The sequence below is a fragment of the Ochotona princeps genome, chromosome 2 (genome assembly GCF_030435755.1).
Source record: "Ochotona princeps isolate mOchPri1 chromosome 2, mOchPri1.hap1, whole genome shotgun sequence".
Taxonomy (NCBI): domain Eukaryota; kingdom Metazoa; phylum Chordata; class Mammalia; order Lagomorpha; family Ochotonidae; genus Ochotona; species Ochotona princeps.
In genome coordinates this window covers 62685273-62711509 of record NC_080833.1, presented here as the reverse complement: position 1 = coordinate 62711509, position 26237 = coordinate 62685273, and the positions used below count along the sequence as shown (strand labels likewise).

The window sequence follows — 26237 nt, the reverse complement described above, 5'->3', positions numbered from 1 at the left end:
TGTGACTTTCGCCAGAATTAATGTATATGGTGTACTATTTATTCATTCATCGAGCCACTCAGAGGAATTTACTGAGGGCCAGTTCCATGCTGGGGGATGAAGCACAACCAAATCTTCTCTAAGACTAGGAAACCTTAACCCCGTCACATTACTGCAAAGCTCCTTCTTGGAGACTACATTGGGTTTTAAGGCTCAAAGGAGATTCTAATGCTAATAAAGGTAAAGAAGACCAAGAAGCAGCCTTCCAGCCCCTTACACTCAGCCGACCCAGAGCAGCTCCTCCTTTGTCTTCCTTTGTACTTGAATTTTAAAAATGTCTTCACTGCTACAGGAATGAAAACAAAAAAAAAGAGCAGAACAAAACCAATCCAAACCCCCAGTGATCTAGTGCAATATCATCATCAGACTGATGAAGATTCTAGGGCAAGGCAAGTGAAAGCTGAAAACAAAGCCAGACCTTTTAAAGGTGGCTTGCTTCAATTCTAGGCAGTGGTTTGTAAACATATTTTATTATTCTTTAAGGCCTTTGAATATTTCTTTAAAAATGTGTACTTCTGGTTGTCTGTGATAAATCAACTTTTAAAATTGAAATCATATTTGAAATGATCTGTGGCTTTTTTTTAACATTTTATTATTATTGCTATCATTTTATGATACAGTTCCATATTCCCTTATCCCCTCCCCAATTCCCTCTCCCACACCTAGTTCCTCTGTATCATTACTAACATATAGTTCTTCATACTCAGTCATATGTCCATCATTGCAGGTAAAGACAATGGCAGAGAGTCCAGCATCCTGTTGTCAAGATATAGTAAACAGATTCATTGTAAGTCCATCTTTGTCTGGAAGCAGAAATGCATACCACACTGCATCCTCACATCTGGATGTTAGTCTCCATTTCACAGCTACTGTACTTCCCCTTAAATGAAAAGTCATGATACAAAATCAACAATAGAAAGAAAAATAGAAATTTACAATGCCTTGAAGTTAAATGACATGTTACTAGATATGACAGTCTCCATTACACAACTACTGTACATCCCCTTAAATGAAAAGTCATGATACAAAATCAACAATAGAAAGAAAAATAGAAATTTATAACGCCTGAAGTTAAGTGACATATTACTAGATACGACAGACTCCATTACACAGCTACTGTACATCCCCTTAAATGAAGAGCCACAGAACAAAATCAACATCAAGGAGAAAAAAGAAATTAACAACACCAAGAAGTTAAATAACATGCTATTAAATGACTAATGTGTAGCTGAAGAAATGAAAATCAAGAACTTTCTTGAAGAAAATGATGCCACTGCATGATCTGTGAGTCACTGAATGATTTAATCAGAAGAAAGTGTTTTGAAGAGATGAAACCAACAGGAAACAACAAAACCCATGCCATATAGTTTCCGCTGATCTTTGTTGAAGTGTGTCTCTTCTAGACAATAAACAGATGGTTTTGTTTTTTAATCCAGTCTATTAATCTAAGACATTTGCTTAAGCTTAAGCCATTTACATTCAGAGTTTAATATACATGGATGTTACTTTGGTCCTGTCATTTTAGGAATGGGTTGTTCATTGGTTTAGTCTTCTGTTGTCATTTTACTAGAATGTTCTTCCCATTTGCCTTTGGTTTTGGTAGGTGCTATTCCTCTTCTCTGCCAAGAGAACTTCTTGAAGTATCATTTGTAGGGCAGGTTTGAAATAGACAAATTCTTTTAGCTTTTCTTTACTGTGGAGAATTTTATTTCATTTTCAAAGACGAAAGAAAGCTTTGCTGAATATGTTATCCTAGGATGACAGTTTTTTTCTTTTAGAATCTGGAATATGTCACTCTATTCTCGTCTTGCCTGTAGAGTTTCCTGTGAGAGATCTCCTGTGAGCTTAATTGGCATTCCTTTATATGTCAATTGATTTTTTTTCACAAGCACATTTAAGGATCTTTTCCTTATGTTCAATTGAAAAGAGCTTGAAGGTCATGTGTCTTGGTAAAGATCACTTTTGATCAAGCCTGTTGGGAGTTCTGTGCCCCTCCTGGATCTTGTTTCCCAATTCTTTCTCCAGATTAGGGAAATTTTCCTTGAATATTTCATTAAATACATTTTCAAACTCAGCTTCTCTTTCTGCACCTTCTGGGACTTCCATAACTCTTATATTAGGCCTCTTAATAGTGTCTTTCAATTCTTGAATACTGTTTTTGGCCTGATCCAGCTCTGCTTCCAGCTTTTTGTTTGCTTCCCCCTGATGACAGGAAATATCTTCCAATTCTGAGATTCTTTCTTCTGCTTGCTTCATTCTATTTTGGAGACTCTCCACTGTACCTTTAATTTGCTCTACTGTGTTCTTAATTTCTGATATACCAGCCTTGATTTGCTTTGTTGCTTCCTTTAAATTCTTTGAACTCTGTATGTACTTCTCATTTTTGATCAGAATCTTTAAAATGAGTCTTATGGATTCTGCGTGCCCCATTTTCTCGATGTCTTCCTCAGTTAACTCTGAGGTTGGCATAGGGTTTTGCTCCTTTGCAGGGTGTTTTCAGTAATATTCATTGTGTCTTTGTCTCTTCTTTTGCTCTTGTACTTCTGGTTAGCAGATTCTTCTCCTTGGGGCAGGTTTCTAAGCTGTGTCACCCACAGGTCTACAATGTGATTTTACTTATTGCCGCTGGTACACAACTTTTTTTATTATTTATTATTTTTAATTCATTAATTACATTGTATTATGTGACACAGTTTCATAGGTACTTGGGTTCTTCCCACCCCTCCCCAAACCCTCCCACCATGGTGGATTCCTCCACCTTGTTGCATAACCACAGCTCAAGTTCAGTTGAGATTCCCCCATTGCAAGCGTATACCAAAAATATGGAACGCTTCACGAATTTGCATGTCATCCTTGCGCAGGGGCCATGCTAATCTTCTCTGTATCGTTCCAATTTTAGTATATGTGCTGCCGAAGTGAGCACACAACTTTTTCTTGCAGCCACTTGTACCACAACTTCCAGTGAGTTCCAGGTTTGGGTTGTTATGTCAGATTTCCACTGTGGTCTCCACAGCCCTGGCTCCTGGCTCACCACTCTCCACCTCCTGTGATATTGTGCTGAAGCTGCACCGTTGTCTCTGTAACTTTCTCCCACTTCCGGTTGGAGTAGGTCTCAGGATTAGAGAGACACCAGGTGTCCTATATAATTAGGTTGTTGGTGGTGCTGATCTTGTCAGAACCTGTTGGACGTTAGGTCTGGGTGCCACACGGACCTATTTTGGTTCATATGATGCCACAGTCGGTATTATTTTCCTGCAGGATCCGTGCAATTCACTGATGTCAGCGAGTTCTTGCCGGCTCAGCACATGCGCAATTCACTGTTGTCCCCTGCAGTCCCAAAGGTATTGCCACAGTGCACAAAATGGCGCCTGACGTACCACCACTGCAGTTCTTGATCTGCTAGCCGTCAGATCTGAAGGCTATCCAGCCCTCCTCTGGGTGGAACCCGTAGTAGAATGCCAGGTCGTTGCAGTTCACTGAGTCAGAAATGAGCTCACTCCCAACTCAGTGCATGCTCCGTCCTTTCCCTTGCCCTTTCCCCCTTACACAAAATGGTGTCCAATCGGCTCTAGGGGGCTGACTGGGCTGTGAAATCCGCTCTGTTCTCGCACAGTCTGTCTGTGATCTGCTGCTCTGTCTCTGCTCCTGGTCAAATCAAACGAATCAGCAGGACGGACAGACCTTTTTCTGGGTTCACTTTTCTGAGCTCCCAGTGAAAGTCCCTTCTCACCTGGTTGCTGGTGGAGTTCTGGCTGCTGGTGGAGGTCAGATGGCTGTTAGCTGAATGTTGCTGGAATATCAGTCACTGCAACACCACACCGTTGTGTCCGCTGCTTTCCTGTGTCTGTCAGTCTCCAGGTACCACTCTGCTGTTGTTCTGTCCTTTCCTATTTCCTGAAATAGGTCCTCTCTGCTTCATACTGATTAAATGTTTTTCTGCCTGTTTAAACATGTCCTTACCCTATTCTGCCATCTTGATTCTCCCCGACCTGTGTATTTTTGTTGTTTAATGTAATTATATCATGAATATTTGCTCTTCTTGAATAGTCATTGTGTTCCAGTTTTGGGGAGAATAGGACTTGGCATGTCTATTCTAAAAATAAATAAAAAAGAAAAAAGAAAAACAAAGAGGGGTAGTGGAATGCCAGAGAAAGCAAAAACCTTGAACAAACTAGAGAAGGAAATGCCCAATAAATGATATTTGGAAAAGAAGTGTTTACTATATCTTCACCCTCTGAACATGGTTGGCTTGCTAAGGGTGTGTACTCTCCTTTGATGTGACTGAGAGACAAGGTTCAGGTAGTGGCAAGGATTCTGAAAGTTAACCTGTGCTGACTTTCCCTTTTCTTCTACATTTGCTATTGGTTCTTTTTTAGTTCATGGAGTGAGTGTGTGTGTGTGTGTGTGTGTGTGTGTGTGTGTGTGTGTAAGAGGGAGAGACAAAGGGAAATGCTTTCAGATGCAGGCATTGGATGCAGGGGGTTATTTTAAACGTTCCTTTGTTGAAAAAAAAAAGAATACAAATGTACAAAGTTTGTTTCAAACTCAGGGTCCTGTAACAGCATGAGGAACCTATATATTGACTCTGCTTGCTCTGGACTGTGCATTCTGCCAACCCTTGGGCATGGGTTTTTTCTTTCACTGTTGTTTTAAGCTGCAGTCCTGGGGTTTTGAACATTAAAGCTTTTACTTCATATATACATATGTTTTTTTAAAATACTGTCTTGAGGATTGATTTGACAGCATAGGTCTTATCTAAAGGCTTTATCTTTCCTGAGTCATTCTGTGACTGCTGTTACAGAAGCATGTCAACTGTACCAATTCCTAAATACAGTGTCAAATGAAATAGTTGGTGATAAATGGAAAATAAATTTATTTTGATGCAAAAAATTTTGAAAGTCATGTTGATAAGGAGTCTTCAGAATGCTCACAGAAAATATGTATTATAGAATTTCCATGAATTTTCACAAACTTTTCAGTGCTCTTCTCTTGCCTCTAAAATAAGATTTTCTTGCTTGGGAAATAGGTCATCCTTAAAGATTCCCTTCTACCACTACTTTTTAGAAATTGTTTTATCTGTCTCAATAAGCAGAGTACTTTTCCCACTAGTAACCTAATAATTTCATTGTGTGACACCCCATAACATTTTGCAAATGTCTTTTAAATAAATTATACTCATACTGGTTTCAGAGTGACATGCCAAAAGGAACAAGGGAAAGAAGTGATCATAGTTTGAGCTGGGAGTAGCATAAACGATCTCATTGTCTTTTTGAAAAGCAAAGGGTGTACAGATCAGTACATTTAGATTTTACTTAAGTGTTCTCAACATTCTCTTGTCAATTACTTGGTCTTCAACTAAGCCATTCAAGATAGTGGCCTCTCACCAGATACAGCTGATAGGCACCAGAAATACAGCTAGTCTGAATGAAGATGAGCTCTAGATGCAAAATGAAGGCCAGGCTTTAAAGACTTGGTTAAAGCAAAAACAATTCAACATATCTCAAACAGAGAAATTATGTTGATTACATGTGGAGATGATAGTCTAAATACTTGAGGATGAATAAAATTGTGGTTAAAATTACTGTCATTTGTTTCTTTTCACTTTTTAATGCAGTAATCAGAAAAATTGAAATGTACATATGACTTGCTTTGTATTTTTATTGAACAATGTTAGTCTAAATAGCACGTGTTTAATGTGAACATTTTGGTTTTGTTTGTGCTAGTAAACAAGTTATTTGGTCACTAGCAATTAAAGCTTGGTAACTAATTGACTTGTAGAAATGGGATCCCCAAAAGACAATGAAGAAAATTTAATGTCTGGGGGAGAAAATGAAGTAACCATATTATTTGCCTTTTTGGACTTTATAAAGATTCAGTCAGATGAAATTTGCAATGGAAGTGACCTGAAAGCCAGAAAAAGTGCAGGTGGAAACTGTAAGAGATAAAACTGTCTAGAAATCAGGTTAAAAATATTTGGAAACCTGATGTATGAGAGTAATGAATTCAGTTACCTGTGGATTCAGTTAAAGCATCCAACAAAGGGTCTCCTTTGGTGTATGTGGAGAGTTATTATGCCAGAAGCATTTTTCATCTGGCTGTATCATTTATATAACCATCCTAAATGTGTACATGTTAATTAAATTGATATACTAGCCCATATATAATCATTATTTTATTCTTGAGTTTTGTGTTGCTTCCATTTTTTTTTTATTACTAATGCTGTAGTGATAGATATCACTAAAACTCTTCCCATACTTTGGATAATTTTCCAAGTATGTAAAGCTGATGTTAAAGAAAATAGAAAATTTTGTAAGAGTAGAAAAGTCACTCATATTCCTTTATGAACCTAAACAATTATGCAACTATAACTGAATTGAGATATGAGCTGTTTCCTCACCCGTCTTGCATATGGAGGGTAGAGAAGATAAGTGAGAAAGAGGTTTAATAAATGCTGACATAAAGTTGTTCCTGTTATGGGAATATTGGCAATAAAAACAGGGATAAAACCAATAGAGATTTGGAGGATATCTTAATTTTAATGTCTAGACTCTTGTTCTTGGAATCCTGAATACAGAATTCTAAAACAAAGTTCCATTGAATGGCTTTATCTAAAGCACTTGAAAGAACTGTGTGTTCTACAGCTATATGGAAGCTGATAAACATGGGCGATATGTGTGAGCTAGTTTAAATTTGCACTCTAGGTTTGCTGAGAGACCAATTGTTATGTTTGCAAATGGGCTGAAATCCCTCAGTTTCATTAAAAAAAAGAAAAAGAAAAGAAAAATCCTGGAAAGAAGGGTTCATTTTGCCCATAACCATGTATTTGTAAAAACTGCATTTTTAGAGCAGATGTGTAATGCTCCAAAAGCTAAGCTTATATTTTGTGAATATATTGATAGATATGGTTACTCTTTCCAAATAAGATTGGGTAGAAATAGGAGGGCATCCTCAAAGCAGAGTACTTTCATAATCATCTCTTTTGAAATATGGCTTCTCCTTATCATAACATTGCAAATTCCTGTGTGGCCAGAGTTCCAGGGTTTAAGAGCAGACATTCAGAGCTCCTGCAGCAATGCTCATTCATTCAGAGACAATGGTGCAGAGAAAAAATACGCAGGGAAGCTGATTTGTGTAGTTTATGTTCTATGTATATGTAGTGATTAGATTTAATAAAGTTGTCCGCCTTTTTAAGATCACCTGCTCCTCAAGCAATCTATTTATAAAGCTAACTCAAGTATTATTTTCTGCCTCTCTGACTTGATTTTAAGAACAATGCTTGAGTACTGGTTGCATGTAAGAATTTTTTTGAGGTTTGTTTATTGTTATTTAGTTGAAAGGCAGAGTTATAGAGAGAAGGAGATAAATAAGTAGAGAGATAGCCAATCCACTGGACTCTGGGCACAATAGATGGGTTTGGGCTTGCCAGACTAAGGAGCTAGGAGTTTCATTCAGGTCTTCAGGGTGGCAGTGGCCCAAGTGCTTGTATCATCTTCCAATTGCTTTCCCAGACACATTATCAGGGAGTTGGATCAGAAGCAGAGCAGTCAGGACTTGAACAGCGTTCCATATGGGATGCTGGCAGCTTAACTTTTAATGTGCTTTGTAACAACACCTGTCCCAGAATGTTTTATGTTGCAAAAAAAAATGTGCTATTGTTTGAATACTTTAAAAGGTTATGAATGCCTTGGCTTGAATTATGTATCACCAATGTGGTTACAATGCACTGATGGGATGTCTTTCTGGGTTTTGAAGGAAATGTGTCTTGTTTTGAATCAAGGCTTAGGTACTGGCAATGTTATTTGAGCAAATGACATGACTTCTGAAATCTACTAGGTTTCCTTGTTGGAAAAATAAAGATAATAATGTCTTTACCCTTCTATCACTTCACACAAAATGGACAAACATCAGTTAGCGGTTACAGGTGCTGGGAATGGAAAAAGGTGACCCGCTACAACAGGAAATAAACAGTTAAACAGTTTTTAGGTGATGGAAATATCTTTATTATTTACTATTCTGGCGCTCGTGATTACGCACACTTACTGAAACTCAGAACTGAATACCCTCCAAATAAATTGTATTATATGTAAATTATACTTAAAAAGATAAATAGGAAAAGAACTTTTGTAAATGCTAGCAAAGCAGTAGAACTATTAATTCTTCCCCCATAGGATTAATGTCAATTTCACAAAACAAACAATAATTTAATAGTGAGTATTAGAAGGGAACAAGTTCTTCCCCACTTGGACTAGAGTGAATGTTCTTGGATCTTAATATACTAGATTGTTACTCTTGAGTCTCAGGTCAGATAAAGTGAGATTCTTATTCAAATGGTATCTCCCAGGCGTTGTGGCTTGCCAATTTTTTTACTCTCTGAGCTCACCCTTTCCCACGACCTCATCCAGTTCTCTGTCTCCTACATGGGTCCCTTTCCTGGGCTCTGTACCTACATAATTTTTGTCTACTATTTTTCATGCATCCTCAAACACATGGTATTTGATAGAAAACTCATAATTTCCTTCAACCCCTTCTTTCCTCATTAATTCTTCATATTAAAGCATTTTTAAAGTCATAGAAAAGTGGTAAGTGTAGTTTGGTGCAAGCAAGTTTTGAAATCCTGTTTTATGCACCTTTTTTCCCATAGTATTATTTCCATTAAAGAATTCTGCTATATTAATGATTAGATACTTTATGAGAGCAGTAGTGTCTTTATGAAAATGTCTTTATAAAAAGTCATTGGAAACCCCAACGTAAATAAGATTACAGACTAAAATAAAAATACAGTCTATAATAAATTCAACCATGTCCAATTCTTATTTTCCTTAATTTATGAGAAATCTAGCATCATCTTCAATTCTTCAAGTTTATCTTTATCTGTGTCTTCAGGCGTGATATAATATTGTGGTTCAAGCCCTTGTATTCTCTATTTTTGGCTATGCAGTATCTTTTCACTAGTCTTCCATCCCTTCACCCTGGCCTGTCCCTCTCAAATTTGTGATCAGTTCTATTATTGCACTGATCAACCCATGTTTAATGTTTTTCTCAGACTGAAACTCTTCAGACAGAAAGAGTTCAGGTTTCTTAGCAGGAATTAATTTCCCTCTACTGTGAAGCTCCTTGCTTTCACTTTAATCTCATGACTAAACATTTATTTCTAGCCCATCAAACATTTAATTACTTATGTTTGGGTGGTGTCTCAGAGAACGTGACATTTATCACCTCCAATCCTGCACTGATTTTTTCTTACTGCTTTTGGAAAAACCTTTCTAGCTCCAGTGTCATCATCCTATCTCTTGGTTTTTTTTTTTTTTTTTTCAGATGTGTCTGACTACTTATGTAATGGGCATGGTTAGCAGATTGCTATTCTGTACTCTGTTTTTGTGCGTTTTTTAAAATTTTGCCTCTAATATTATTATTATTGTCATTTTATGATAGAGTTCCATAGGTCCTGGGATTTCCCTTCCCACCCCCCCAAGTCCTCTCCCCATCACTGAGTTCCCCCATATCAATACTATAGTATAATTTTTCATAAGCAGTCATATGTCCATCATTGCTGGCATGGACAATGGCAGAGAGTCCAGCATCCTATTGTCAAGATATAGTAAACAGTTTCATTGGGAGGCCTTCTTTGTCTGGAAGTAGAGAGGCATGCTGCATTGTATCCTCACATCTGGGTATGATAATCTCCATTACACAGTTATTTTACATCCCTTAAATGAAAAACCATAAAACAAAATCAACAACAGGAAGAAAATTAGAAATTTACATTGCCATGAAGTTAAATAACATGCTACTAAATGACTAATGTGTCACTGAAGAAATGAAAAAGAAAACCAAAAACCTTCTTAAAGAAAATGATGCTATTGTATGGTCTATGAGTCAGTGAAAAATTTAATCAGAAATTGTTTTCAGGAGATGAAACTAAAAAAAAAAATTAAAACCCATGAGATAAGGTTTCTGCTGATCTTTGTTGGTGAGATATGTCTCCTGTAGGCAACAAATAGATGGGTTTTGTTTTTTCTAATCCAGTCTACTTATCTATGTTTGATTGATGAGTTTAAGCCATTTGCATTCAGGGTTAATGCAAATAGGTCGTAATTTGGTCCTGTCATTTTAGCAATGGGTTGTTTGTAGTTTGACTTAGTCTTCTGCTGTTATTTTACCAGGATGTTCTTCACATTTACATAGATACCATTCCTTTTCACTGTCAAGAACATTTGTAGGATAGATCTAAAAGACAAATATTCTTTGAACTTTTGTTTACTGTGGAAGAATTTTATTTCATTTTCAAAGACAAAGGAAAGCTTTGCTGGGTACATTATCGTGAGCTGACAATAGGAGCTGGAATAGGTCGCTCCATTCTTACTGGCCTGTAGACTTTCCTGTGAGAGGTCTCTTGTGAGTTTAATTGGCATTCCTTCATATGTCAATTGATTTTTTTTGACGTGCACATTTAAGGATCTTTTCCTTATGTTCAATTGAAAAGAGCTTGATTATCATGTGTTGTGGTGAAGATCACTTTTGGTTAGCTTTATTGGGAGTTCTGTGCCCCTCCTGGATCTTGTTTTCCAATTTTTTTCCTAGATTAGAAACATTTTCTCTTATTATTTCATTGAATACACCTTTAATTTCCAGCTTCTCTTTCTGCACCTTCAGGGACTCCCATAACTCTTATATTTGGCCTTTTAGTAGTGTCTTTCAATTCTTGAATTTTTTTTTTTTTTAGCTTGATGCAGCTCTGCTTCCAGCTTTTTGCTTGTTTTCCCTCTGGTGACAGGAAATATCTTCCAATTGTGAGACTCTTTCTTCTGCTTCCTTCATTCTATTTTGGAAATTCTCCACTGTACTTTAATTTGTTTTACTGTATTATTCATTTCTGATATGTCAGCTTTCATTTGATTACTTTCCTGTGTGACATATTCCTTAAATTTCTTGAACTCCTGTATTACGTGCTTCTCACTGTTGATAAGAAGCTTTGTTTTGAGCTCTGTATCCTCCATTTTCTCATTGTCCTCCTCAGTGAACTCTGAGGTTGGCAAAGGCTTTTGCTCCTTTGCAGGGAAGTCTTCAGTAATATTCATTGTGCCTCTGTTTCTTCTTTTGCTCTTGGTCCTTATACTTCTGGTTATCAGATTCTTCTCCTTGGGATAGATTTCTAAGCTGTGTTACCCACAATACTACAATTTGATTTTACTTATTGTGGTTGGTAACAGCTCTTTATTTGCAGTCAGTTGTGCCACTCCCTCCAGCAAGTTCTCTGGGTTCTTATGTTAGATTTCCACCATAGTCTTCTTAGCCCCAGCTCCTGGCTCATGTGTCTCCACCTCCTGTGATCCCATGATGAGGCTGCACCGTTGTCTGTACAATGTTTTTCCCACTTCCAGTTCAAGCAGTTCCCAGGATTAGGCATATACCAGTTGTCCTATATAGTCAGGTTGTTGTTGGTGCTAATCCTGCTGGAACCTGTTGACTGTTAGGTCTGAGGGCCACATGGACCTATTTTATCCCGTACGATGCCAAAGTCAGTATTATTTTCCTTGTAGTACCAGTGCAATGCATTGATCTCAGTGAGTTAGCTCGCAGCTCAGCACATACACAGCTCACCGTTATCCCTGCAGTCTTAAAACTTTCCCCACAGTGTACAAAATGAGGGTTACCTGAACCTATGTTGGGTTGAGCTGGTAATATTTCAGGTTGTTGCAGTTCACTGAGCCATAAATGAGTTTACTCCCAGCTCAGTACAGGTAAGTCCTGTCCCATGGCTTTTGCCTCCCTACACAAAATGTTGCCAGATTCAGTAGTAAGGGGGAAGACTGGGCTGTGAAATACCCCCTGTTCCCACACTGCCCATCTAGTACCTGTTGCTATGTTTCTGTTTCAGTCAAATCAATCAGACTAACAGGATGGGCAGTTCTTTGCATTCACCTCCTGCGTTCCTGGTGAATGCCCCTTTCCACCTTGTTGCTGGTGGAGTTCCATCAGCGGGTTCAGTTTAGATCATGGCTCACTAAATGCCACTGGGGTATCAGTCACTGCAACACCACACTGTTGTGTCCACCACTTTCCTGTGTCTGTCATTCTCCAGGAGACCTTCTGCTGTTGTCTTATCTTCTGCTATTTCCTGAACTGTGCTCTCTCTGCTTCACACTGGCTAATGTTTCTCTGTCTGTTTAAATGTGTCCTTACTCTTTTCACCATCTTGATTCTTCTTGCCCTTGTGCTTTTCATTGTGGTCAGAACTAACTGCCTTGTAATACAGCAGCTTGAGCTAGGTACTTCTTCATTTAGGAAGCACTAGTCTGCTTCCCCCACATTTCACGATGATTTTGTTCCTTTAAAGCTACCTCTGAGATCACAGCACAGTTACCATTATTCTGTTGTTGTTGTTGTTGTGTTTCTTTTTTAAAAATTTTATATGATGTTTACATAGTATTCTTTTGAATTTTTTCCCTCAACTGGACCAAGACCTTTAGCATCATTTTGTAGGCATTTCATAGAGCTTTCCTAAAAAATGAAATACTTTTATGAATGAAAAATGAGATAATTGAAAATTTGACGCCTAGTATGTGCATGGTGTTTAGTTAAATAGTGTTTGAAGGAGAAAAAAAACAGAAGCAAGAGGTTTAGCAAGCATAAAGCATTTGTAGTTCTATAATTTTAGATCTGTGCTTACTCAGATGCTTGGGGAATCCACAAAACTTTCCCCATGAGTGCAATAACTGGCTGTTTTTCTCATTAGAGAATGTGTGAATCTATTGAGGAAGTTCACACATAATTATTTTATTTTGTAATATGCTCTGCTTTACTGAGGGAAATTCTATCAAAATAGACTATAATGTAGTTCTTAAACTGGAGCAAATATTCTCTTGGGGATGTGAAACCACAAAATAAGCAAACACATCTTCCTGATATTTGAACATTTACCCATAGATACAGATACTTCTAATTAAAGGTAAACGAATAAAAGCATTTTGGCTTTCTTCTTGGAAACTCATAGAATAAGAAATGTGCAAACAAAAATCTCATTTTCTGTTAAATTCTTGAAGGATTAAAAACTCAGGGAAGAAAACTGTATGTTCATGTGGAAACAGTAAAGAAATACAATTATCCAAATTTAGGGAAATTATTTAAGAGATTATTTTGTTCTAAGAGAAATCTTCCTTGAACTTGAGTGAAATTTTTTTTTGGTCAACATAGGTATTGCATTTCTGAGTTGCCTATTCTGTTACCTTTCAATGAAAGAGAATAGATATAGGGGTTAAAGACGGCTGTAGATGTGGGGAGTATTATCACAGAATCCAAGTTCTTCAGCAAAGACCTCAATGTAATGGCACAGATAGGGAAGTCTCATAGGCTAGCTGTTTTGATTAACTATAACCTAGTTTTTTAGAGAGATTACTGAGGGTGCTATTGGGGAAAGGAATGAAAAAAGGTAGCTAATATTACTGGAACCTGCAATTCAGGACCCTTCTCTTATGATCAACACCAGCCTTGTGAATGTCTAAAAAATGGAAGAGAAGTACCTGGGGAGAAAACACAACAGGTACATCAAGACATTGTTAGAAGCACAAAACCAAAACTGACTGGTCTGCCTTCTCCATCTCATATAATCATACACAAAGCTATGTCATTACAAATAGTGATGACATTGCAGGGTGCTATTATATTGTGTGATAGCGAATTCAATGTTATCTGTGGCCATGGGAAGCCTTTTTTAAGAAAACATTTGAGTTAGGACCAATACGTGAGCAATGGAGCAGACCGAGGAGAAGAGCATTCTTGTCAGAAGGATACATTCATTCAAACTGTTTGTGGCAGGAGAGAACAGGCTGTGGGTGAGCAATTAAACAGGAAAATGAGACCAAAGGAAAATAAATGAGAGCATGGCAGGAGGCCAAATAATGAGAGGTTAGGCTAGAGGAAAGGAGAGAGATGTAGGAATTGGTGCTAGGATTTCCAAGAGCAATTGGAAGCATCTGAAAGATTTTAATCAGGATTTTGGAATGATTACATGGCTTTTAAAACAACCCTTTTGGCTGTAAGGAAGCCATTTGATTTGGGAGCAAAGACTAGTGTAAGTGTAATGTAAGGACATCAGTTAGGAGCTTATTGTAATGAAATATGTGAAAAGGGATGACATTTCAAGATCATAGATTTGGTAGTAAACGATACTTCTGTGGAAAAAAAAAAAGAAATATATGGGAGCCAAAGAGACCAACCTTAGTGATGGGTTGGATTTTAGAATATTTGTGGTTGAATTTGCTAACTTGTCTCAGTATCCATTTTCTCTTTCTTCATTATAGAGGTAGAGCTGTGAACTGCATCATGAGTTTGAGCAATGCACATGATCACCTATATTTGTTAGGCTCAAATTCAGTTACCTGTCACTATGGCCTGTATTTCGGGCAACAACTAGGTCCCCTACTGCTTTTCCTGGACTCTTAAGCTCTTCCCAATGGGCTGGAATATGGTGTGGTGCTGATAAACCAGTTTCATCCATAAAGAATTGGACATGATCTGAAGGGCTAATAGAACAATATGGAAATAACCTATTTTTGATGACAGGTGAAACAGAGCCTCCTCACTTGGTTCTAGTCATGCTGCATTTTTACATGTGATTGGTATCATTTCCTATCTTTGTTGAACCTTTGTATTTTGGGGTCTCTTGCATTCTAAATGGCAGGAAAGTAAATAGATAATAGATAATTATGTCATTAATTGAGAGGCATAATGCCATTTACTGAGATAAGATGCATCTCTTTCAGCTTCTAGTCATTTACATATGTAATTTAATATTATTTTATACTTAATTTGAGAAACTGGTAAAAATATTTTACCATTTTCTGGGCTGCTAAAAAAAAGCAGCCTTATAATTTTAGGCTTTGCCATTAGAATTCTACCTAAGTGTTCTGTCACTGAGATCATATTTTTAGAACTATGAAAGTATAATGAACACCAAAACTGACTTGATGAAATCTAGATATTTTGTTTTTATACCCTTGAGCTAACCTATAGTTCTAGTTAAATAGAGCAAAGAAGACAATGAAAAATAAAGAGAAAAAACAAAAGATAAAATGAGATTAACTTAGCCTGACTTTATTCTTTTATTTACTGTAAGAGTATCTGGATATCATCACACTCAATTTGAAGAGGAATTTACATGTACACAATACTTAGCCACTCAATAACTTTATCTGGAAAAGAAACAAATCTCAATATTCAGAATCAATTATCCTTCTTTTTGAAAATCAGGACTGTTACATCCATCTTTTATTTAATGTGGTATTGCGAAGTTATTTTAGCATCTTTCTATCAAAACGTTGTATTATTTATCTAGATATGTATGTAGATATATATGTATAATATATATGCTAATATATTATTATTGTGTATAATATATACAATACATTGTATTATATTATTACCAAAGTATTGTAAGTAGAAATAGGAAGAATATTTGGTTATTATATATTTGGTTATTATTAATATTTGGTTATTAAAATTTCCCTTGCCTTAGAATGTGTATTAACCTCACTTTAATTTTTTGCTTTTTTCCTGTAAGTAAAAAAAGATAGAAATCAATGGAATAATTCAATAGTACCTACAATGATATTAATAAAAATATATCTCCAATTTCAATAATTTAACTCCCTTACGCATAGATAATTCTTTGTTAAGTCATTCTTAGGCTAGTTGTTCCTAACAGATGAGGCAATGGAGTGATTCAGTAACAGAAACCTTTTTAGCTTTATGTACTTATTAGAGACTAAATAAAACATCTATTCTGAATGTTTTTATGTTCAGTACACGGCATTTTCCTTGCACCACCTCCATTTTTTTAATGGTTCATGGAAGTTCAATATCAAATTAGATTGTACTGTCTGCTACTTTAATTGATGAGTTATTTTCATCTGAATAACCACATCTTTGGGCACTCTATTTCAAAATGTTTTGGTATTTTAAACATGGGAAAGTCATTGTAAGAAATGAGTTTTATTCAACTAGGAGGTAAGCATAGAGTGCACAGTGATTTAAAAATCTGTAAACTTGATGGAAGCAAAATTACTTAAATGTAGATTTGCCAATTAGAAAGAAAGAATTTGGTTGTGATTACCAAAGCTAAAAATGGGCTTGAATTGATTCAACCATCTAATATATTTTATCACGCACTATTCACAGTTCACAGTGATGAACAAGACATTTCTGCTTTCAAGTAACTCTGTTTCTAAAGGGAGGAGATTTACAAAATAAAACAAAAACATGGAGATAGAAGAAGGTTTTTTCAGATCAAAATATCAGCTTGAACAGGTGATATTTTAACAGAGACTAAAGCAGTGAGTGTACCATCTCAAAATTTCTGGAATATCACTCAAAAGCGATGCAGAAACCTAAAATATAGATGAGCTTGACCCAGTCTAGAAGTAATGAGAATGCTGATTTACCAAAGGAAAGCAAATGAAGTAATAGTGAGATACTATCAGAGAGGCAATAGTGGCTAGCTCACTTTACAGCCAGGTGATCAGAGTGAAGTCTTTGGATTTTTGTACTGAATGTTAAATAACATGTGGCATGGTTTGATTGTAAGAGTTGTGATATTATCTATGTTATTAGAAAATTACTCTGCCTGAGGATAATTGCGTGGTGAGACAGTGGTAATGGTAGGAGTAGAGCTGGTTTAGAGGCAATGATGATACTGCAGTGATGCAGGAAAAGATGCTGATGACTTAAAGCAGGCGGTGGTGGTGTTCAGAGGATTAGATGTGGGATATATTTTAATGGTAGAGATCACATACACCAAACATGGATTGGCTATGAGGCACACCAGGAAGATAAATCAAGGAAAAGCCTGCATTTCTTCTCTGAACAACTGGATGAATGGTGGTGCAATTTACTGAGGTGTCGGAGGTGCATAAAACAATGAAAGTTTGTTTTGGACATGTTAAACTTGAGATTCTTTTTAAGATAATAAGTGTAGATGTCACATGGTTCACAGGCTATACAAATTTGGAACTAGCAGAGGTATGCAGGTAACCAATTTGAGAGTCCTTAACATTGTGGCTATTAAAGTCATGGGATGAAGCAAACTCACATTGCGATATTCTCTTTATCTCTTCCTGCCTCACCCTTGATTCCTCTCACCTTCTTTCTGGTTTTGTCCATTCATTTGCTTGTTTTTAGTTTTTAAGATAAAATACTTCAAATTTAAATTATAGTACCTGGCTTAATATTTTACTAACAAGTTTAAAAAGCAATAAACAAAAGGACTCTAACATAGTGGAATTGCAGACAGTGGCTATAAACAAAATTTGAACAAAAAAAGATCATTTCTCCCATATACAGAAAATTTTAAAATAACCACAAGACATTGAAACTATAGTAGTATACCATTCTTAACCATTAGTTTGATGAAGATATAAAACAAAGTTTTAAGAAACTGTACTTACAGCACTACGAAACACAAGTATTTTAAGATAGAATTATGATTCCTTATGAAGGACTACACTATTGTAACAAAATGGGAAAAATCTGACTGGGGGTGGGAGTTTGGGGGGGAATCCTAGCCTACACAAAATTGTACCTCACAATTCAAAATTCCAAAAAAATATATATTTAGAAAAAATAAGTATTTTAAAAACGTTTTAGATCATGCAGTATTTGCAGTATTCGTTGTTCTCAGTTCAGATTATTTTACTGAACCTGGTGTCCTCCAGCTGTGTCCATTTTGTTGCAAATGGTAGAATTTCATCCTTCTTTTTGATAGATGAATGATATTCCCTATGTATATATACCACAGTTTCCTTATCCATTCATCTGAGCATGGGCACTATAGTTGAGTCCAAATTTTGGTGGTTGCGAATGGTGTTGTTATTAACATGATGATGGAGATATTTCTGATACAATATCTTTTGCACAGTGGGATTGGTGGATCATATGACATGTCTATTTCTAGTTTTTTTAATATCTATTTTATTTTCATTGGAGAGTCAGATATACAGAGAGGAGGAGAGACAGAGAGAAAGATCTTTATCCACTGATTCACTTCCCAAGCAGCCACAACTGACGGAGCTGAGCTGATTCAAAGCCAGGAGCCAGGAGCCTCTTCCGGGTCTCCCATGTGGGTGCAGAGTCACAAGGCTTTGGACTGTCCTCAACTGCTTTCCCAGATCACATGCAGGGAGCTGGATAGGAAGTGGAGCTGTTGGGATTAGAACTGGTGCCCATATGGGATCCTGGGCATTCAAGGCAAGGACTTTAGCCACTAGGCTACTGCGCTGGGCCCTATTTCTAGTTTTTAAAGATATTTCCAAGCTGTTTTCCATAGTGGCTGCACTAATTTATGTCCCTATCTGTGGTCTGTAAGTCTTCCATTTCTCTATATCCTCTCCATCCTTTATTATTCTCCATGTTTTGAGTCTTAGTCATTCTGATACACTGAGGTGATATCTCATTGTGGCTTTGATTTGCATTTCCCTAATGCATCAGGTTTAATATTTTGAAATAGTCTGAAAAGTGTTAGTTACTTCCTCTCTGAATGTTTTGTAGGATTCTGTGGTAAAACCTTTAGGTGTGATGGAAGATTTTGATTTACAGTTTCAGTCTCATTGCTTGATATAGGTCCATTTATGTTGTCTGTGTCTTCATGAATGAATCTTGGTAGATTATAATTATTCATTATTTATTTATTATATTTATTCAATAATTTATCCATTTCCTTAAGATTTTCCAGTTTATTAGTGTGCAGTTCTTCACAGTAGTTTCTTACAATACTTTGTATTTCAGTGTTATTGGTTGTAATCTATCCTTTTTCATCTCTGATTTTACTTTCTGTTTTCTCTTTCTTAGTCTGGCTGAAGTTTTATCCATTTTTGTTTATCATTGCAAAAAGCTAGCATTCTGTTTTGTTGATCTTTTATACCTTTTTAGTTTCAGTTTCATTTGTAATCTATTCTGATAGTTATTTCTTGTTTCCTGTTGATTTGGGGTTTAGTTTGTTCTTGTCTGTTTTTGAGGTGTATCATTAGACCTTTATTTTGAGTTGTTTTGTATTTTTTATTGTTGTTATTATTTTTCATGATATGGTTTTGTAGATGTAGGGACACTCTCTTCACCTCACCATACTCCCTCCATTTATCACCCCCCTCATCATTTTCCGTGTTATAAACTTTTTAAAACTTTGCTTTTGCTGCATTTCATAGATTTTAAAAATTATTCTTAATATATTTCTTCAATTTTAATGTTGTATACATAGTTGAGAAAAATGTATGCCCATGTGGATCACTGATTTCTGTGGGGACGGTCAAGATATGGAGGAAGGAGTGTGAATTGAGGTGAATTTCTCCAGAACTGGTGAACGTTTGCATTGTTTAGAATTACAGGCTCCATCGGTTTAGAGATTTTCGCTCTCTTTGAGGCATTTGTATTGATTTGAGGATGTGGGATTTGTCTCTCTTGCCTTGCATTTGGCCAATACTTGATCTTGTTGATGGTGATGATGTAAGTGTTCGCCTTCCACATAACCTGCCTTCTCTTCTGATTTTGTATTACATAGAGCTCTTTATTTGTTTCAGCTTGTTGGTTTGTTTTGTTGGTTTTTTGGTAGCCATGGTGGAGATTCTTGAGATTTTTTTCTTTGTTGCTGCAAATCCAAAAGTTCTTTAAAACAGTATGTTTTATTCATGATCTTCTTGGTTTTCATCAGATAGATTCTATCAGAAAATGTAGCTTACCATTCTGTGGAAGCCATCAGTCTGTCTTAAATACACTCCAGTCAGGTTTTCTTCCTTATCATTTCATTTCATAAAATTAAACTTGTCTGATCATCAATACCTTCCAAATTGCTGCATCTGATGATCAGTTTTTGTGTCTCTCAGTCTCTTAGTATGATTTCTCTACAATTTAACATCTTGTAACACAATAGGCTCTCAACTAGCTGGGTTTTGAAATGCTGGATTTTTTGAAATACATCTGTTTGTGTTAGAATAAGAAGATGGCTAAGAAGGCCCCTAGGGATATAAAGTTTACTCAGAATCACAGCAATTCACAGCTGAAAGAGTCAAAGGAAAAATACAGGACTGACAACAAACCACAAGAAATGTGCATTATTGGAAACTTACTTCATACCCCATTTATCTCTCCCTTTATCTAACACAATCTTTTCGCAAGGAAGATGATATTTAACAATCCATTGCTGCCCTTCAGAAATAAATACAACAGAGAAAAAGCACTCTTGCCAGTTCTGGTATATTTTCAGAACCCTACAAAACAACTGCCTGCCTACTATTGCCAGCAGGAATTGGAGGTGATGTCTATCATTTTGATATTTGCACTATCACTACCCTGGTTCTCAATAAGCATTTCTACACTTTGGAGCCTATTACTTCTCCTTTAGATCTTTCTGTTTTCTAATGCAGATTAAAAAGTAGATGATTCTGTGTTTTATAAACCATTGTCAAATTCAGATATCTTCTTGATAAGAAGCTTTTGGAGCTTTGCTTGAATAAGTCTCAATTTCTCGGGATTTAGAACTGCCAGCAGGACCTGAGGTCACCAAGGGTGAGGCAGACAGTGGCCTTTGGCCACAAGAATCACCTGAGACAAGCTGGTGAGGCATGTCCGCTTTATTATGCACAGGTTACAGGTTTTAAAGGGTAAGGAAGAGGTGGGCAGGAGGGAGCCTTCTGGCAGATCCCACGTCCACCAGAGACGCTGTAATTGGCTGTTAGACACGTCTATCTCCCTAGATCTTCAGGTCATGTCAGAGATGATGTTCAGGTATGCTCCCTTTGACCTTGTAGCCATGTTGGAAGTCACACTCCATGTGTAGGCCTGAAGGCTGTGTCTCAGGCCAAGGGGAGGGTTAGGCTTAAGCCTAGTTCTCTAGGCAGCAGGGCAGGAGCCTGGGGTGATCACCCATATCAGTTGTTCACTTTGGTTGGATAAAAACTGGAAGCACAGATGATTTGGTCTTCATGAAAGAATGAAGCTTCAAGAAATCAAAGAAGGAAATGATATTATAATTGTAATATGTGTATAATTGTGCAATATAAAAGTTTATGACTTACTAGATTGAGAGAAAGCTGCAACATTTGCATTGTCCCTTAAATTCATTATGATAAATTTCAATGTTTACTTTCACTTCCTTAGTAATAACTAGACTGTAATGCTTTTACATGGATAAATAGCTTTTTGTTTAGGTTAAAAATGGATAAAGCTATATCTTAAAAACTTACTATTTTACCATTTTAAGTAGAAATTTTCAAGTGAGAAAATTTTAAAAGATTGTTAAAACTTAGTTTTGTATTCTAGTATAATTTTCAAAAGTATAGTATTTATGTGTTTGAAATTTTTGAATATTTTGACACAGAATAAGAACAAATGTAGGGAATCCTTGTATTCTTTACTGCAGAAAGCAATAATAATCTGAAACTTAATATAGTACATTTAGTTTTAAAGGACTGTTCTTATTTGTGATTATAGTTTTTCATTTACTCTTCCTGCCTTAAAAGGAAGTATTCTTTGAAGTTAGACCCAATGTAAGTAGTGATAGTTTTGTGTACTTTTGAATAGGAGTTTGAGAAAAAAAATGCAAAGACATGTTTTGAGGATATCTTTTGAATATCTTTTGGAGAATGCGTAGTAACATTGTTACTTGTTTTATTATTTTTTAAGCTAGCAGATAGTGCCCTATCCCTGACTGGGGACTGTAATGGTCACTACTGTAAGACACAACTAAAATGCAGATGAGCCATCTCCAGCTGTTGCCTATCTCATTATTATAATACAGCACTCATGTGAGATGAAAAATAGATATTATAGTTAAATAATATTTTAAAGATAAGACAGAATTTTGTGGATATATTTTCCTATTTGTTTAACTTAATTTTCTATATATATATAAATGTATAGTTAATGTGCATATTTCAGTTAACTAAAACCCTAGTACCTGTACTAATGTTGCTTCATGTTATTAAGGTAACATGAGTGGTTAGTCTACATTTAGGTATTTTTGACCAAATGTGTCCATAACAGAGAATACAGTACTACAGTTATTCAGCTGGGTTCTAGTGAAATGAATTAACAGAAAGAGGAGTTACTGAGTCCCTTCATTATTCTTTTATTGTATGTTTTCTCTTGTGAGCCTATGGCTCAAGCATAGCACAGCAGGAGATTGGAGATATTCTAAAGGACCTTTCTCCAGTATATTAAAGAGAATACTTGTGTCCACATCTAAATATAATGTTGGGGACGGGGCAACGTGTGCTATATGGAAATAAAAAAGCACATGTGTTCACAGTGTCGGCAGCAGTTACTTTTTATAAAGAAGACTTAGCGAAAACTGCATTGAAGGGCCAGAATTTTAATTTGAACTTAAAAATTGAGCAGGATTTCAGGATGCAGAGATAGGAAACTGGCATTCCAAGCTTTAGATGTAGGTTATACAGAATATGTTATAGAAATAAACAGGAAGAACAAATAATAGATGTGGCAGGAGTCTCAGGTACATGGCAGGTATGAGATGGCAGATTACCAAGGTGGTAGACTAGCACCTGACCACAGAGGATCCTGAATGTCCCACTGAGACTTTTTTTCCTCTTCAAACCATAGAGATAGTCATCAAAGGTTTAGCAGTAGTGAAGTTATAGGATCAGATTTTTGGTTTTTTGACAGTTGATTACTGGAAGTAAGAGTTTCTTTCCACAAATATGCATTCAGTATTTGTGCAGGATAACACGAAGTTGACTGTGACATTTGTACCCTCAGAGAACTTGGTCTTTTATTGCAGGGAAAAAAAATGATTGGAGGGAATGAACTGGAGGCAAAGGTATCAGATAATGGACTTTGTAATGGTCTAAGGACTGATATAAAAATTAAACTAGGGCAGTTTCAAGGAAAGTGGAAAGTATGGGACAGAATCAAGAGACATTTCAGAAAAGCATCAATACAACTTGAAGCTAAGGGAAAGTTGCAGGAAAGAGAAATGGTAGCTTTCTTAAGAATCTTTCTGAAGATTCAACAATGTAATGAGGAGGATGGTGTGGCTATGAAAACTTCAGTTACATTTTGAGTCTGTTTTAGGTGCTAGCATGTTATCTAAGACGAGTGATAAAGAAATGTAGAAAGGCAGGTCTTCAATGTTTAAGAATGAGTACTAGAAATTACCACTGGAGCAGGTAGTGAAATTGTTTCATTTTTCTGAATCTCCCGTTGGCATGGTGCATAGTAAAAGGGAAGAGAGAGTTACAAAAACATGCCATCAATGAGTTTCTGGGGAAACATGATAAATAAGAGAAGACTTTGGCTATCATAAGATAACTTTAGAGAATATTAATACTAAGCATTAGTTAGCAATGCAGATGCTATGTAAAGGTCAACTAGAATGAAGGGTAAGGAGAGCGAATGGAGTTTTTTAAATTGGAAAATTATTGGCCACCTCTTGAGACCAGCTTTAGTGGAGCTTTGAAAGTTTGCAGTGGAATGAAAGTGAGAGATGAAGCAATAAAGAAATATATTTCTTTTCATTCACTTAATCCATAAATATTTATTGAACATTTACCTCTCATTTGTAAAGTGAGAGGAAGGAGAGAAATAGGATAGTTATATAAAGAGGAAGTCAGGGTCAAAGGAAGATTTTTGGGGTGGAAAGGATGAGCCTCAGGCAAAGGGAGAAGAAGCAGTGCAGAGGGAGAGACTGCGCCTGAAAAATGAAAAAGAAGTGATGAAGCCAGGTTTCCACCAGAGCCCAATAAAGAAACCCAGCGGGAGAGAGTTCATTTTGACTAAAGTGATGGGTGTGGAGAAGGGTGGAGTAGATCTGTGAATGCAAAATAAGGGCTCTTCATTTTAATCCACACTATTGATTTTGTTCATGGTTATTTATAGTTTGTGATACTGTTTGTAAAACGACATAGTAGTATTTTTCAATGGGGATGGATTTTCACACTTTTCAGGCCAGCAGATACCATTTGAGGTGTTTTAGAGTTGCACTACTAAGAATCTAATTTCCAGTTGTAGCCACACACACACACACACACACACACACACACACACACACACACACACAGAGTCTCTCAAGGAATACTTTTCTTGCTTTTGAAGGGTCATAATGGCCATTTTCTGGAAATGACTGTTACTGAAGTCAACTGATGATTAGGTGAAATAAGAGCAGTGTCAGCCTTTAAATAATTATACACATACTACTTTAATGTTTTTGAGAGCTTTAGGAACTAACTTGAATTTGTTCACTAAAAGGAGTCAGTGTTTGAAGCATAATACTTTTGCAGAGAAGATCCAGCACAGAGAACTTCATTTCGCTCTCCCTGTGTGGGGACTTCTCCATGTATGTTACACACGTGGTGTGATGGGGCTAGTTGAGAAAGTCTCACTGTGGGATAAGAGATGCGGGACTTATTGTGTGAAATAGTCTGGCTGATTTTATTTCAGATGTATCCAAACTGCTTTGGCTAAAATTTTATTGTTTAATGAAGATTCACTTTAGGGGAGTTCATCAGTCATGCGAAATGGATTTCTTAAGAGGGCTTAAAGCAATTGCCTGGAGATGAGTTGACAAGAGAGCTTAACCTTGATTTAATGCAAACTGTTCACTAAAATGAAGGGAAATGAGTCAACAGAGAATCTTTTCTTCATTATTGATATGAACAGGCTTGACATTCACATATCCTAAGTGGAAACTATCTATACCCAAGGAAGAATAAGATGAAATGCAGAATGCTCTAAAAAGTCTGTATTGTGAAATAAATCACTCCCACAAAGGAATGAAGTTGGAAATAATCATTCCTCTCTATTAGGTAATAAACAAGTTACACTTCTGAGCAGTTATTTTTTCCTGTAAAGTTATCATCTACATCCTCCCTTTTCTTCAAAGCGTCATTTTTAGTTCTTAGTTTTTGCAACCTCAACAAAAATCTTGCATATTTCTTATTGGACATGAAATAATACTGCTTTCCCTGCAACACAAAGAACTGTTAAAGTGGCAAAAAGACAATGTGTGTATTTCAGCTCTCCAATAAAAGTAGAAATTTCCTTCTTCTCCCCAACAGTCTCCTAAATGCTGCAGAATCCACAGGCTATTGGAGAAGAGGGTCACATTTAAGGTCAAATAGATAAATCAAACCTTGACTTTCTAAAATAATTCTGAAAACTTCTGATTAATTTTTAAAAAGCACTGCAATAATGACTTAGAATGTCACATTATTCTTTTAAAATGTTATAACCCACAAGTTTCACAGTATAATATTGAGTAGTCAGCTCAGGATTTTCTGGTAGTGGGAGGCACAAGCAACTGTCCTGGATAGAAAGTACCATAGTTTGAATACAGAAAAAAACTGCTGAGTTTTTCTGTAACTGATCAGAATTTTTAATGGACTTACCATCTCCAAAAATTTGGTTTGTTTTTTCCTTAATAATATGTTGAGACACAGAAGCGAGTGTACACAGCTGTGATATTCTTTTGTATAAGTTATTGCTTACCTAGGGCTGTTAGGTTGACACTTTTGTTTGGAAAGATTTTGAAATTAATTTGTAAAAGTTTGTATTTCTACCCCCTCCTCACTGCTGGAATTCTCTGTCTATATCCCCCCTCCTTTTACTTAACTTTATAGTATAGACAAACAACTTCTTGATAATTGGTAAGAATTAATCTGATTTCTTTGTTGCTGCTGCTTCTGCTACTTATAGTATGAGTGCTGGGTGTTTGAAATAGTGTGGATAAAAGATTCTGGAACTGTGTGCTTGGATTAAGTTTCAAAAGAGGCGATGGGAAAGAGTAGAGAGGGAGTTCAGAGCTCTTTCTTCAAGGCTTGTGATTTCCCTAAAATGTGTAGCTGCCTTTAAGGCTGTCTTACTCTGTTGGCAGAAATTTCTCCTGACCTGTGCACAGTTTCCTGATGCACTTGTTAAAAAGGTGTAACCAATAGGATTCATTCTGATTCACTGGTTCAGATTCCCTGGGAACAATGTTAGGCAAATTGTCACCTGAAAATTTCTATACATTCCATTGTATCAGAAAATTCTGTGAGACAGGAATCTCTACTACAACCTTGATGTCTGTTTTTTAATCATTTTTATTATTTTCCATGATACAATTTTGTGGATATAGGGATTCCCTCATTTTCTTCCCCTTTCTCCCTTCCCTTTAATCCCTCCCACCATTTTCTCCTGTATTATTACAGCAGTATAGTCCT

At 36.4% G+C, this 26237-nt stretch overlaps 1 protein-coding gene and 1 non-coding gene across 10 annotated transcripts in view; one reads left to right on the top strand and one right to left on the bottom strand.

Annotated features, from left to right (window-relative positions):
- Positions 1-26237, top strand: part of SLC44A5 (solute carrier family 44 member 5) — a 369267-nt gene that overhangs the window by 184545 nt on the left and 158485 nt on the right. The window lies entirely within an intron of this gene.
- Positions 2856-2962, bottom strand: LOC118758647 (U6 spliceosomal RNA). The gene has a single exon (XR_004995748.2). It is a non-coding gene; the product is annotated as a U6 spliceosomal RNA (small nuclear RNA).